The 16,309-nt window shown below is 35.8% G+C and overlaps 1 pseudogene; it reads right to left on the minus strand.

Moving 5' to 3' along the window:
- Positions 1-3,089: 3,089 nt before the first annotated feature.
- LOC149142712 (leucine-rich repeat extensin-like protein 6) overlaps positions 3,090-16,309 on the minus strand; it is a 106,442-nt pseudogene continuing 93,222 nt past the window's right edge.

Here is a 16,309-nt window from a genome sequence, read left to right on the forward strand (position 1 = left end):
CCCATCCATTAAAGCAAGAAAGAGTATCCTCCTCCATTTAACTTAAAGCAAGAAGGAACCCCCTTAAAGAAAGAAACCCCTCCAACCATTCAAGCAATAAGACCAACAACTAATAGGGTATTATTTGACAAGCGTTGTTTAGTGATTGTCTTGTCTTTTGTGGCCCACCCTCTAAGCTTTCTTCCTCCCCTGATCTAACCAAAAAGAAAATAATGGATTCATGGGGTTAATGAGACCCACCCACACATAAACTAAAAAGCAAGTGATTGGTACCACACCAAATACATAAAGAAGAAATGATAAACTATATAAGGTAAAATATGAAAAAGAAAATAATGGATTCATGGGGTTAATGAGACCCACCCACACATAAACTAAAAAGCAAGTGATTGGTACCACACCAAATACATAAAGAAGAAATGATAAACTATATAAGGTAAAATATGAGATTGAGAAAATTAAACATGTAGCACATGTTGGGAATTCTTCTTTAGAATCACTTTTTGTAGAGGTGAAGGAGGTAAAGGAGAGCATGCCAGTAGTAACACAAAAAGAGTCCACTTCAAGAGTTTGTATGGATTCAAGTGTTTTTACAATCTGCTTAGGAGCAGAACCTAAACTCGATTTACTGACAAAGGTGAGAAATAACAAATAAAAAGGAACAAATCAATATTCTAGTCGAGAAGGATGTTGAAGCACAACAAGTTGCAATAACAATAGAACAAAGAAGGAAGTAATTGGAGCCTTTGAGTCAAGAAAGTGAGGCTACTAAGTATCTAGAGTCTATGTCGGCTATCGTGGAAAAATTAGAAAAGGAGATAATTTTGGCAAAAGAATCCCAGCCCAAGGTTGCTAAAGCAGCTTCTAGAGATAATGATAAACCATGTAAGTTAAAATTTGAGATTGAGAAAATTAAACATGTATCACATGTTGTGAATTCTTCTTTAGAATCACTTTTTGTAGAGCTTGAGGAGGTAAAGGAGAGCATGCTGGCAGTAACACAAAAAGGGTCCACTTCAAGAGTTTGTATGGATTTTCTAAAGAATGAGTTAGAGAAGGCCAGAAAGGAATTAGTGTTGAGAAATGACAACAAGAAATTCCAGTTTAATTTGTCCTTGAATTAAACTAAGAATTAAAATCGAATTCTATTCTCATAACATCTTGTAAATAGTTAATTAAATTTAATTAACTTAGGAATTTCGACTTGGAAGTCTTTCTGTAGTCATGTGTATGTTCTCCCTAAGTTTTAGGGGTCCAGTATGAGTTTAAATTGAGTTGGAAATTAGATCACTCAGCTTACTGAGTTATGGTCAGTTAAATTAGTTCTAACTATTTGTGGAACTAATAAAGAGTTAACAGTCAGTTGGTGCACTAGTGCATCCAAAAGTGTCACTCTAGTTAACTGAAGATTCCCTCATCAAAAACTCATGCATGTCAGTTCTGAGAAAGACCCAATTGAGACTAGAGTGCAGGGACAATGTACTATCAGTTGTATTATTTACTGGAGTCTAAATATCATGCATGCATCAAAGATTGATCCTATGTTTGGATTGCACAGTTTTGGAAGCATGAATTCCCTTTAAATACAGGCTATTCATCCTAGGAATTACACAAGAGATTAGGAGCTTGGAGAGTAGCAGAATTGGCTAAGTATTGGCCAAGAGCTAGCTTGTGAGCTGAGAGAGTTGAGCATACTTGTGTGGAATTTTTCTAGTGAGAACAAGCTTTGTATCTTCACTCATATTTCTAATATATGCAATATAGATATAGGGGTTTTGAGTAGTGGCTTTCCCCATATACATCTTGTGTTATGTGCCACTGATTTATCTTCTTCTTGTTCATATTGTTTTCATCGATCAATTGGCTTCTATTGGTTGAAATTAGAAGTAGATTCTTGTCCCGTGCTTTGGTACATTGCATGAGCTTGTGAATCTACAAGATTTTATACAATTAGAAAAATTAAGGCAGGAGGAGGAAGACGCAGAAGTAGTAGCAACAAGCTTGAATATTGGACTTCATAAAAGTCGATCAACATTGGCAATAATAACTACTGCTAAAATGAAAGCTAAGTATGCCACTTATGACCTTTCTTTAGCATTGGAAAACTGACTATAGAGACTGAGGAGGCTAGAAAGTTTACTGACAAAGGTGAGAAATTACAACAATGTGTTGATAATACAAGCCTGGGAAATTTGTTTCCCCCTGGAATAATTTGCTACAACACTTTAGGTTGATTGATGTCCCACTGAAATGATGATCTTCATCCCACTACCAAATTGAATTCGGTCTTGACAGAGGATACACCTCTTCTTTCAACTTATAGGATCAGAACTGCAAGGCCGTCAAATCGAACATCAAATTTAAGATAATTAATTTTGAGTTTCATGGGGTCGTTGAAAAACATTGAATAGGGTCACCATATCCATTTGCAAATTCAAATTCAAATTCAAATTCAATTTATTAAATCCATTCATATATTCAAATTCAATTTATCAAAATCATTCATATATCATTCTAGTTCTACCAAAACAAAATATAAAAATGAAGCTACATACTATTACAATTCTGCACCAAAATGGCATCACTAGATTCAGTTTTCTTTAGTAACATAACAAAATGTTCAGAAAACCATTACAGTTTGGCACCAGCTGCCATCACCTGAATTAGGTGTTTATAAAAGACCAATATATGAATAGATAGCAATATACCTATCAACTTTGCAAAATGAATAGGATGTTATCACTATTAGTTGATTAGACACACACAATAGGTAGTGGATAAGGCATGAATCTCTTAGTTATATATTTCCATCAGATCCTTAACTGAAAGCAATATGCCAACTCTTCCATAAAAATACTACATTGAATCTTTTGTTCAGACTTCAAACTATTATGCTGCCCAAAACACAATTATTTCCTGTATGTTGACTTCAGAACAAAGTATCTGCATTGTTTAACAGTTAATGGAAGGGTGGAGGAAGGGGAGGATTATAGTTTTGGATTGGTGGAGGGACTAGATTGGTTGGAGGTGGTGGTGGGGATGTATATCTGATTGTAGGAATTGCAAGAGGAACAAGAGGTGGTGGGGAATCAGGATGCATATCTAAATGCAGGTACTGTGAGAGAAGCAGGAGGTGGTGGTGAAGAATATCTAATGTCAGGTACTTGAAGAGGAGGTGAAGGTGATGGTGGTGGTGATATAATGGGAGGTGGTAGAGTACATTGCAGATGAGAAAAAGACATATCAATACAAGTCTTGTGTTAGGCACAAAATGCAACACATTCCTGTTGTGTTCTTTGAAGAGGACAATTTGGAGTGCAATTTTGTGAATCATCAAATGACACTCCCTTGCTTGGAAGTGAGGGGTAGCTTGCACGCTTTGCTTTGAAATAATTGTAGGAAATAGTAAGGTTCTAGAGGCTCCTTATGGAGCAAATCACATCAGGAATGGATCCATAGAATTCATTGCGAGCCAGAATGAGCTGCTCAATGTTACCAAGACAGTGAAGTTATAGTGGAACCTGACCTCCTATGTGATTAAATCTCACATCCAACACATTGAGATAATCCAACATCCTTGTTTCCTTTGGCAAGCATCCAGATAATGCATTATTGAGAAACAACACCTCGTTCAACCTCTGGGCCATGTTGCCAACACTGCTAGGAATGCTTCCAGTCAACTTGTTATTGGAAAATCTCACCACAGAGATTGGACAGTTCCCCATGTTGTCTGGAATATTATCTTCAAAATAGTTATTGTTCACAAAGATAACATCCATCTCCTTCTTGTTGAAGAGATCTGTAGGAATAGGACCTATAAAGAAATTGAATCTCAGATCCAAATACACCAGACTCTACAGTTCCAGAACCACATTAGGGAAATTCCCTGAGAGTTGGTTGTTACTCACATCTAGCTCTGCTAAAAGTGTGATACTCTTGAAGCTAAGAGGAATGACCCCACTGAAACGATTGGTATTGAGATGGAAGAGAGAAATATCAGTGAGCATGCCTAGTTCCTCAACCAAGAAGCCTTTAAGCAATCCATGATTCAAGTCAATCCCAACAACAACTCTGTCACATGATTTTTCTAAGGTAGGTGCACAAAATACCCCTGTGTAATTGCAAACTATTCCCCAAATTCACTCAAATTGCCAACTGCTGGTGTGCTTTGTGCATCACCTTTTTTGTGATTGTTGTCCTTGTGAATTGTGATGCCTTCTACATTACAGTTACTGAAAAACAATTTGAGATATTCCTTGTTATAAAATAAATTCCATTTTGGCAATGGAAATGTGCATGACCTTCCATGAAGATCAATGTTAGCTTTAATTTTCAATGATCAACAGAGCTATGTGTGTGAGATCTATTTGTTGCTTTTCATTTCATTAGTTTTCATATGAATTTTGTTGTCTACTGTCTTATTTTCAAAGAATCTTGTGTATTTTTTTATTAATCTATATTTTTATATTTATTGTTTTGTTGATTGATTATAATTTATAGGTATAAAATGCCACCCCTTGGTCACCCAAAAAGGATCTGAAACAACATTCACTTTCCGATGCATTTGGTATCTCTCAATGCTTTAATCAACTGAATATTTCTGAAAATGAAGTATATGATCATGTGGATGAGGAAAATGAATAAGATAGTGCATAAATTATTGAAGAGGAACCAACATCCAAGAGGTACAAAAGAACATTCAAGTCTAATTGGAGGATGAGATTTCCATGGGCTTACACTATAAAAAATTGTAATGGTGTTGAAAGGATAAAATGTTCACGATGTGTAAAATTTTAAAGGGAAACTTCATTTGCTAAATATGGAAGCACAACTCTTCAAGTTAGTGCTTTAAACATCCATGCAACGTCAGAGGCTCATAAATTTGCTTTGCAACTTTTAGAGGAGAAAGAAAACAAAGTACTCTTCCAATTACAAAACATGTAGAGCTAATGGTTGATGCTCAAAAAGAGAGAATTATATCAGTTATTGAGAACATGCATTTTGTTGCAATACATGATTTATCTTTGGAAGTATACAAGTGTTATGAAACCAGCTCAAGAAAAGATAGAAAAGATAGATCAACGCCTTAGAATTCAGTCTCTTCGAGGGGGCAACCTCCTTTACATTACATAAATGAACAATTCTTCGATGATACAAATGACAAAACCTCCTTTCTATATATAGGAGTCTAAGGAGTCACAATATAATCCAGCCGATCTAACAATAATAATATAAAGCCACAAAAATAACAATAGAGGGATTCTATGGGGCACATAAATAACAATATGGGGGTAATAGGGGCACAACAATATAAATAAGGGGTATAACTACAATAGTAATGGGGTAATCACTAGTATTATAGGGACCCAACATGCCCCTCTCCTTCAAAAAAGTGTTGTCCTCAACGCTTGAGTAGTTCTGGATAATTCTGCATAGAATTCTCATCCTCCCATGTGGAATCTTCAGCGGATAAGTTCTTCCACTTGATAAGATACTATGAAATTGATCGATTTCGTAGCTGTCGAGTTCTTGTTTCTGTGACTGCTTCCGGTTCCAATATAATTTTTCCTTCCTCGTCAAGTTCTGGCAATATTGTTTGAATTGGGAGCTTGTCACCTATAACCTTCTTTAAACATGAAACATGGAAAACTGGGTGCAATCGAGAAGCTGCAGGAAGCTCCAATTTGTATGCCATAGTACCAATCTTTTGCAACACCTTGTACGGACCATAATACTTTGGTGATAATTTATTATCCTTCTTAGCTTGCTTTAGGGACATTTGCTTATATGGTTGTAGCCGTAGGAATACCCAATCACCTACATCAAAACTTCTTTCACTGCGATGTTGATCTGCCTGTTGTTTCATTCTATTTTGTGCCAACACGAGGTTATCCTTTAAGAGTTGGAGGACTTGTTGTTGATGTTCGATGTGATGTTCCACTGCCTGAACCTTAGAATTTTCTCTTAAATATGATGTGATGGATGGTGGTTGATACCCATAAAGTGCCATAAATGGGGTCATTTTTGTTGCTGTATGGAAGGAAGTGTTATACCACCATTCAGCCAGAGGCAACCATTTGACCCATTGTGTCTGTTTATCAGATACAAAGCAACGAAGATATCCTTCCAAACATTTGTTTACTATCTCAGTTTTCCCATCAGATTGAGGATGATAAGATGAGCTATGAGCTAACTGAGTACCAAGACAAGAAAATAATTCTGTCCAAAAATTTCCAGTGAAAATGGGATCTCTGTCACTTACAATAATCTTTGGGTTTCCATGTAGCTTTTGAACTGTTTCCATAAATGCAGTAGAAACTGTACTGGCTTTAAATGGATGTGATAATGCACAAAAGTGTGCATACTTGGTAAGTCTGTCAACTACCACCATGATGACACTCTTTCCCTCAGACTTGGGTAAACCTGTGATAAAATCCATTGAAACCTCCTCCCAACGTTGGCTTGGAATGGATAAAGGTTGTAATAGACATGGTGTCTTAATTGTTTCAACTTTATTTTGCTGGCAAACCAAACATTCCGCCACAAACTTTTGAATATCTGATTTAAGGCCATCCCAAAAAAATTCCTTCTTAACCCTGTGGTAAGTTTTTAAAAATCCTGAGTGCCCTCCTAAGGGAGAAGTGTGCAATTCCATAAGAATCTTTTGTTTTAGCTGGGAATTCTTACAGAGGTATAAGCGATCTTTGTACCATAACAAATCATTTTGCCAGCTAAATGTATCAGAAGTACTGGAATCTTGTTGTAGCTTTCGAATAAGTGCCCACACTTCTTCTTCATTCTTCCATTCCTCCCTTGCTTCGTTTATCCAATCTGGTTGGATAATAGAAATGGCACACAACAATGCTTCCACATCCTCATCCTTTCTTGAGAGTGCATCTGCCACCACATTTTGCTTCCCTTTTTTGTAGATGATTTCAAAGTCATAACCCAACATCTTTGTGACCCACTTTTGTTGCTCTTCAGAGGATAATCTTTGTTCTAAAAAGTATTTAAGGCTATCATGATCCGTTTTTACCTTGAAGTGTCTTCCCATTAGGTAGGGTCGCCATTTCTTAAGTGCATGGAGTATTGCCAACATTTCCTTCTCATAAATAGCTTTGCTTAAAAACTTTCCCTTGATTGGACGACTTTCAAAAGCAATGGGTCTTTCATCTTGCATTAGAACATCACCAATTCCATTTCCTGAAGCATCACATTCCACAATAAAGGTTTTTGTGAAGTCCGGTGTAGCTAAGACCGGTGCTTGGCACATTGCCTCTTTAAGATGTTCAAAGGCCTTTGTTGCTTCCGGAGTCCATGAAAATGAATCTTTCTTCAATAATGTTGTTAGAGGTGCTGCTATTCTCCCATAATTCTTAACAAACTTGCGATAATACCCTGTCAACCCAAGAAATCCTCGCAGATGCTTTATGGATGTGGGGATTTTCCATTCCTTAATGGCTTTAATTTTGCTAGGGTCTACCTTAACTCCTTCATGAGATACAATATGACCCAAATATTCCACCTCCTGGACTCCAAAGAAACATTTGGATCTTTTTGCATATAATTGTTTCTCCTCCAATAGTTGTAGCACCCTGTCAACATGTTCAACATGATCCTTCCAAGACTTGCTGTAGATTAGTATATCATCAAAAAATACTAACACAAATTTTCTAAGGAATGGTTTGAAAATTGAATTCATCAAACCTTGAAATGTTGAAGGTGCATTGGTAAGGCCAAAAGGCATGACCAAAAATTCATAATGACCCTCATGAGTTCTAAATGCCGTTTTCGGAATGTCTTCAATCTTCATTCTGATTTGATGATATCCCGAACGAAGATCCAACTTGGTGAAGTAAATTGATCCATGCAATTCATCCAGTAATTCATCAATAACAGGAATGGGGAACTTATCTTTAATAGTGAGCTTGTTGAGCTCCCTATAATCCAGACACATGCGCCATGATCCATCCTTCTTGTGCACCAATACTACTGGAGCTGAGAAAGAACTTTGACTCGGTTGAATTATACCAGCCTCTAGCATTTCTGCAACCATACGTTCAATTTCACTTTTTTGGACATAGGGATATCTGTACGGCCTGATGTTTGGAGGAACACTTCCTGGAATCAGATGAATAGCATGATCATGACTACACATAGGTGGGAGACCTTTTGGAGTCTCAAATACCTTGGAATGATTGTCCAGGACTTTTTGGAGATCTGGAGAAATAGATGATTCCAATGTGGAAACATCTAGCGAACATAATTGTGCAATTACACCTCTTTGCTCCTTTTTTAGAAGCTTTGTCATGCCATTAGAGCTGATTATCTTTCCTGGTTTCCCTGCAATACCCCTTAATTCAACTTCCTTTCCTTCCTTAGAAAATTTGATGAAAAGTTCTTGAAAATTAAAAGCTATTGTACCCAAGGATTGTAGCCATTGGACTCCTAGTACAACATCAGCACCTCCCATTGGAATGGAAAGCATTGGGCTAGTCAATACATATTCTCCCATGGATAGCTTGATATTATGGCACTTCCAGAGCAATTTATTGTTCCTCCATTTGCAATCATCACTTGACACTCTGGTGCTGGATATAGGAAGCAATTCAATTCTTTTGCTACCCTACAATGAATAAAATTGTGGGTGCTTCCTGAATCAATCAACACTATTACCTTTTTCTTCTTGATTTGTCCTTCTATCTTGATGGTTTGAGGAGTGGTAATTCCCGCCAATGCATTACAAGATATGGTCGGATTTATTTGTTCTTCATCTAGGCTTTGTTCCTGGAGTATATCTTCTTCTTTTGACCTTTCTTGCTCCTTTTCTTCTTCCTCTTCACAATCTATGTAGAATAATTTCTTCTCAGCACACTTATGACCTTTAGTGTATTTGCTATCACAACTGTAACAAAGCCCTTTTGCTCTTTTTTCTTCCAATTGTTGTGGTGTCAACCTTATAGGTTGTGGAAGACTAGGGGCAACAACACTTCCGTCTTTATAGTTGTGAGTGGTATGCTTCCTGGTTGCCATAATTTTGCTTTCCATTTTTCTTGCTAACCTGAATGCCTTCTCTAATGAATCAGGTTCCCAAAGGCGAACATCATGTTGGATATTATCCTTTAAAGACCCTATGAACACATCAATCCTATGCTCCTCTGGAATATCTTTTACCCTTATGTTCAATTTTTGGAACTCCTCAATGTGCTCCATTACTGAACCCTTTTGTTTGAGACTTATCAATTGGCTAAAAAAAGTGTTGTTTTTTGTATCTTCATAATGTGCTATCAATTCTTCTGTAAAAATTGCCCAAGTGATAAATTGTTTACGAGAGCAAAGCCATTGATACCATACAAACTGATTTGGTTCCAAATATACAGTTGCCATACGTACCTTTTGTGCGTTTTGCACATTATTGAGATCGAAGAATTGCTCCATCTGTAATATCCATGTGGCGGGATCCTTGCCATCAAACTTCCTCATATCGATTTTTGGAATATGGTGATTCTTCGATCCAACATTAGCGTCTATGGAATCATGATTAACATTTCTTTTGTTCTCATCATGAGTTTCCTTTACTACCTTTTCACCATTAGTGACCCTTTCTTGTAGCAACTTCTTCAATTCTTCCATGTCTGTCTTCAAATCTATCTTCAAATCATCCATCTTAGCTTCCATGCCCTTTATCTTAGATTCCACGCCATTTACCTTAGATTCCACGCCACTTATCTTAGCTTCTGTTAGCTTTTGTGAGCGTGACATTTGTTGCACTTGTTCTTGTAATTTTGATATATCATGTAGCATTTCTTCCTCTTCTTCATGAGTCATGCTAGAGCTTTCAGGTTCCTTACTAGGTGTTTGAATTTTCTTTCCTCGGGGCTTTATTTACCGATAATAATGCTTTACTATGCCCTTTGAATTCCGTTAAACCAAGCTTACACAAAAATTAAAAAAAAAACTACACACCTTTTTTCACTTTATAGAAGCCTGATATTGAATCTGATGTATCTCTGTAATTTCGGATCATGCAGTTCTAAAATTGCTACCTTTAGTAGCCTTCTGCGTCCTCTTTCCAATGCCACAAGTCTAAGCCAAATTGGATTCTCCAAGGAAGAGTTATGTGAAATCTCCCACAGTGACTTGATTTTAGACTGGTTCAGCAGAGCGAACTTGTACGACGTGCCACGAGTCACCGTTTCAACCTTTGAATCTGAAACACATACACAAGAAACTATAGTCCGTCCTCTTTCTGTACCTTATTACGAAATTTCAATCTGATCCCCAGAGAGAAATTTATGACGATTTTCCCCAGGTCACCTGTTTTGAATGTAATTCAGGAGTCTGCAAAAAGACCAACTTCCTCAGATCATATCTCCGCAAATATCGTGCAAAAAGATCTGAAATTCGGACCTAAGGTTCAACGCGATTTATTCTCAAATGGGTTTTTTTTTCGACTTCTACAACGTCACAGAAAAAATTTTATAGCGAAAATGCCACGATGACCTGTTTGGAGCAGCGAAACCCTAGAATCCAAAGCTCTGATACCAAATGTTATGAAACCAGCTCAAGAAAAGATAGAAAAGATAGATCAACGCCTTAGAATTCAGCCTCTTCGAGGGGGCAACCTCCTTTACATTACATAAATGAACAATTCTTCGATGATACAAATGACAAAACCTCCTTTCTATATATAGGAGTCTAAGGAGTCACAATATAATCCAGCCGATCTAACAATAATAATATAAAGCCACAAAAATAACAATAGAGGGATTCTATGGGGCACAGAAATAACAATATGGGGGTAATAGGGGCACAACAATATAAATAAGGGGTATAACTACAATAGTAATGGGGTAATCACTAGTATTATAGGGACCCAACAACAAGTCAATTTGTGACTTGAATAGGTATAAAAACACTCCTCACATGCCTCTAACAGATGAATACTCAACATATACAAATACAAAATCTAGAAAAGACTTTCTAGAAGCTGCTAAGGAGGTATATTGGAAAAAAATTAAAAGATGAGATTTTCCAAAGCCCATATTACTCACTTTTAGTTGATGGAAGCACTGATTGGACTATGGTGCAACATTTGATTGTTTATATTACATATTTGACAAATGAAAGAAAATGTCCATGTGCTACAAAATTCATACACTTGCTACAAATTAGGGATGGAACATCACAATCTATGTATGATGATGTGACATCTCTTTTAGCTGACATGAATCCATCCATGACAAAGTTAGTTGGATTTGGATTTGATGGAGCATCATCCATGAGGGGTATTTATGAAGGTTTATCTACTAAGCTTTGTTGACATGCCCCTCATTTATTAGATATCCATTGTATAGCTCATCGAGAAGCATTAGAAACAAATGATGCTTCACCTTATTTTGAAGAGTTGCAAGCTATTGATAAGTTTGCAAACAAGATCTATTCATGGTTAGGGAAATCTACTAAAAGACATGGGGAATTGAAAGAGCTAATGGAATCATTTCAAATCACAAGGCTAGAAATGCTACAAATTCATCATATTAGATGGCTTTGTAGAGGTAAAGTCATGGAAAGACTCGTTAAGCTCATGCCTGCTTTGTTAAGAGACTGAGAGTTAGTGGAGAAAAAAATGTATGAGATGGAAACAATATTTCAAGTTCAATTTTTCATCCACTTACTTGCAGATGTGCTTATTGAGTTAAATAAGCTGAATCAAAAGTTTCAAGAGGATCATGTTGACATTAAATCTATTGGAACAACTTTGGATATCACTATTAGCTTGCTTCATAAGCAATTTCTAAGAGGCACATTTGGGGCTGATGCAATGCACACATCATATTTCTTAAGTAAAACACAACAAGGAACTCTTGATTTTGCAGATTACAGAGGTATAATACATGTACATGAATTGAGGTTTTAGAGTTTTCCGAAGTCACAAAGATTAGGGACACTAGATGACTGCATTATGTTGGGAAATGGTTTTGTAATGAAGGTGATTGACTCTCTAAATGCAAGGTTCACAAATTTACCTATTTTTAATGCAACTAAGTTTTTTAGTCCTCATAATTATTATGAGGATATGGATGATAGAGACTCTTAAACAAGAAGATGGCTAACATGTTTATGTGAAAAATTTAGTGTTGGAGGCTTGCTTGTTGTTGACAACATTAAATGTATGGGTGAAATGGATGAATTTATATGTACTATGTATAAATATTACCCAAAAAACATATGTTTGGATAATGGGATCTATGTGGAGGTTAAATTGAATGGTTTGAAGGAATTCCATGCTTAATGCATCTATGGGAAGAAATTCTTGTTATTCCAACTAGTACAACAATTTGTGAAATAGGCTTTTTCAAATTAAATTGGATAAAAAATGACGATAGGTCAAGACTTTCTTTAAAAACATTGGATATGTTAATGTTTCTCTCTCTTAGTTCACCTCACGCTCTAAATGAGGTAGATTGAAATGCTATTTATGATGAATGGAAAGAGATGAAAAATCGAAAACCTCTTCCACTATGAAAATATATTGAAAGAACTAGTAAGTTTCTGTATTTATTACCATCACTGTATTACTCTATCGAGCACTTGAAAGAACCATTTTGGTAAGTGAAATTTTTTAGTTTTATACCATTTGACTTTTGTAAATGAAGGCATAACCATATTTTTTCAAGTTTGTATGTGAATTTTTTTCTGAAACATATTGAATTTAATCGTTGTAGGATATTACACAAGATATGTTAAGCTAGAGGATCACACCTGTCAAAGTTTTATAACTGAAAGAAGAAGCTACCTTGGATCAATTTTGTGGCCAAGTCTAGGGACTGTAGTTCCAATTATTTGAGATGTGCAATTATTGGAAGTCTCAACCTTCCAAAAGAGTTTTAATAGACAATAGAATAATGATTTGGTCAAATCTGAAGTTTATAAGCTAGAATTCCACTGATACCTCCTATATAAGCTAGAATTTATTTTTAATTTTATAAATGAGACCTTCCATATACTTTTAATATAAGTATTTATATTTTGTCATATTTTTATTCTTATTTCAATTTCATTAAGATGTAGTGATTTCTATATGTTTATTTTTGGTTCCTATTTTAGACTCATAAGAGAAACAAAATATTATGGGATGTGATTATATTTCAGAAATCTTTTGGAGCTAAAAAGGGCCCATTAGGGCTTGGGAGAAGCTCAAGTTATCTTGATATTGATTCTCCAAATTTGTCTCCACTTTTGGAGTCTCCTTGTATCCCCACCAGTGTTGGGGGTGCAATATCTTTTGAAAGTGAATCAATAGGATCTGCCATGGATCAACAACAACATGTGAACTTCTTCTCCACTCCAGGTTACACCAACAATAACCAAGGTTTTGGGCTGCTCCCTATTCAGGTTCAACAAAACCCGGGTTCCATTTATTATGACATGCCAGATTTCACATTTCTACAAAATATGCTAATGGGTATGAATGCCAACAACATCCCTACACAGATCCCACAACATATGTCTAATTGTGCTGCTCAACTTCCATCCTATTCTATGGGCCCTAATTTTAACTTCCCTACGTTTGCCAATCTCCTCTATCCCGGTGGTATCCAACCAAATTCTTATAATAATATCTTCAAGACTCATGTTGACATTGCCAACGACATATTTAAGCAATGCAAGATGGATCCTTCTTCATTGTTGTTAAATGATTCTGGAACAGTCAAGAACTCAACAATGCAACAACAAGGTTCAAGCCATTGGATTAGCACTAACAGTGGCTATCAACACAAAAATCAAGATAATCTGGAGCCAAAGTATGGAGTCCCTTAGCAGTAACAAATGCATAATCAACCCATGGTGAGCCTCTCACAGGAAACTGGCCTGAGCACTGAAATCAACACAGATATGTCATTTGTAGTTTCCAGTCAACTGAGCCAGCCATGTCATGAAGAGACTCCAGACATGGACTCCCTATGGAATTCATTTTCATGAAAAGGGTCCACCAAAACACAATGTTGTTTGTTATAGAACAATCTGTATATAAAAAACCCTTTGTATGAAGGTTTCAAAAGACAATGGCCCTACTTCTGATGAACATATGTATGAAACCCACTCAACTGATCCAAATATTACTCCCACCCATTTAACAAATTCACTTATATTTAGGTCTTGCACATATTCACTCACTGAAAATTAGTCTTCAGGTTTGGTGATTATGAAATTCTTATGTTGTATACATTGTATTGATTGATAGATACACAACATTAACTGTAATTATATCCAATATATTATGAGTATATACTATTTCTCCTCTTATTTGTATCAGTCATTGACCCTTCCAGAATTTTTTTTCTTCCTTTGGGTAAATACAAACTACCTCACCTGCATGGTATGTAATATGTATATGAATCAAATTGATATCCAGATTAATGTAAATTCCATTGATTGCAATCAGATTACTTTACTGCTTTGTTTGTATTCTAAGATGGGCATCTACACACAGGAAATCTCGAACGTCATGATTTTGGCCACACAGAGGGCTGTAAAACTGAATAAATGCAAGGGTCATGGAGCAGATCCTTAGTCATCTACATTTGGTGCATTGATGTGCCATTAATATTGAGGAAAAAACCACCAGAAGCCGTGGATTACGTGCCTGGTACTCAAGTAACAATGTGTAGTTGGTGGTTTTAGCTTTAATGGGGCCGTGGTCCAATATTTTTTAACTAAGATAGTGTTGGGTTTAGTTCAAAATGGCCTAAGAATGCTTGATATTGAAGAAAGATCTGAGTTTTGAGTTGGGTTGAGCTTTTGATTTTTGTGGAGGATTTACATTTGGATGAGATTTTTCCGAGGCAAAATGGGAGTGGGTGTTGTATGGAATGGATGAGACTTGAGGGGCACTGAATATTTATTGTGTTGAGCTTCTGATTTTTGTGGAGGATTTGCATTTGGATGAGATTTAAATACAAGTGAGGTGTATGCAGTTTCCCAAATATGATTTTGTCCCTATAGTTGGTTCAATTGTGGCTGAGTTCAAGGCCTATGCAATAGGATCTTATGTGGTTACATTTCTCAATCGCACATGTGTAAGAGTAATGCATTTACTAATGTAGCCTTTGACGTAGTAGTATCCTTCTGTTTGTGAAAAAAATAATTTACTATTTCTGTGTTGATCTTGTGTTGATTTTCATACAGTCTTGCTTGTTTTGAACTAGAGACAACATTAGAATGTGGTAGTTTGCCTCTTTAAGTTTCCTTTTCTTCATTTTATATGTTTAGAGCTTTGGACTCTTCATTTTTTAAACATATTAAATTGTGTTATTTAATATTTTTCATGCATGGCCTAATATGGTCTCCCTGAGTATTATAGATGGATCATATGTATTTGCTAACTATGCAATATTATGTTTTCTCTTTTTGAATGTATCTTATAAGTATTAATATTTTGAACTTTTTATTTCCTAAAATTAAAGGCACCAAATACAGTTTGTATTGCAAATAAAGTGGAGCCTTTGAGTGGTCTACAAATCAAAATGATTGCTTTGGGTTCTGAGCACTCTCTTGCTTTCACAGTTAAGGAACACTCTTTACTTTTAACCTTCTTTTAGGTTCTCTCAAAGGCTACATTAGTAAATGCATTACTCTCACACATGTGTGATTGAGAAATGTATCCACATAAGATCCTACTGCACATGCCTTGATCACTAATCTATATGATCATGATAACTTAATGTATAGCTTAATCTGATGACATTGAGTTTACTCTGTAATATCATATTCTTATTTTATGTTATCACTTTGATAAATCATGGAACAATTCTATTACTATTTTGTCTTTAACTTGTTTCTTTTTGTGAACTCTGAATGGTTGCATATTTGTAAGTAAATATATATTGAATCTTTGAAAATGTCTTAGAAATCATTTCCTTTCATAAAATGTAGTTATTATTGTTAAAAAAAAAATTGAGACACTATGAAATGTATCATCAATTTCGAGGCTGCTTGAAATGGGCAAGCTCTCGAATTTGCAAATTAGTCCTTAAATGAAATATTAAAACCCTCGTACTCTTGACTATCTTTTACAATTATTGGAAAGAAAAATGCACGAGATGTGAAAGACATAGTGTTCTTTCTGATCTAAACTCAACTTCCTTGGGGTTTCGAACTCTTCGACTACCCGGTTCCATGTTGTCTTCAAGTATACATAAAAATCTAATAAATAAGTCCCTCTTTGAAGTTCATCTATGATAGCTTTGAGATTCCACTTACTTGTAGGAATTTATTGCTAATACATTAACATTAACATCAGATG

Source organism: Pinus tabuliformis, chromosome X (assembly GCF_031772625.1).
Source record: "Pinus tabuliformis cultivar Carrire ecotype Pingquan chromosome X, CPIR1, whole genome shotgun sequence".
Taxonomy (NCBI): Eukaryota; Viridiplantae; Streptophyta; class Pinopsida; order Pinales; family Pinaceae; genus Pinus; species Pinus tabuliformis.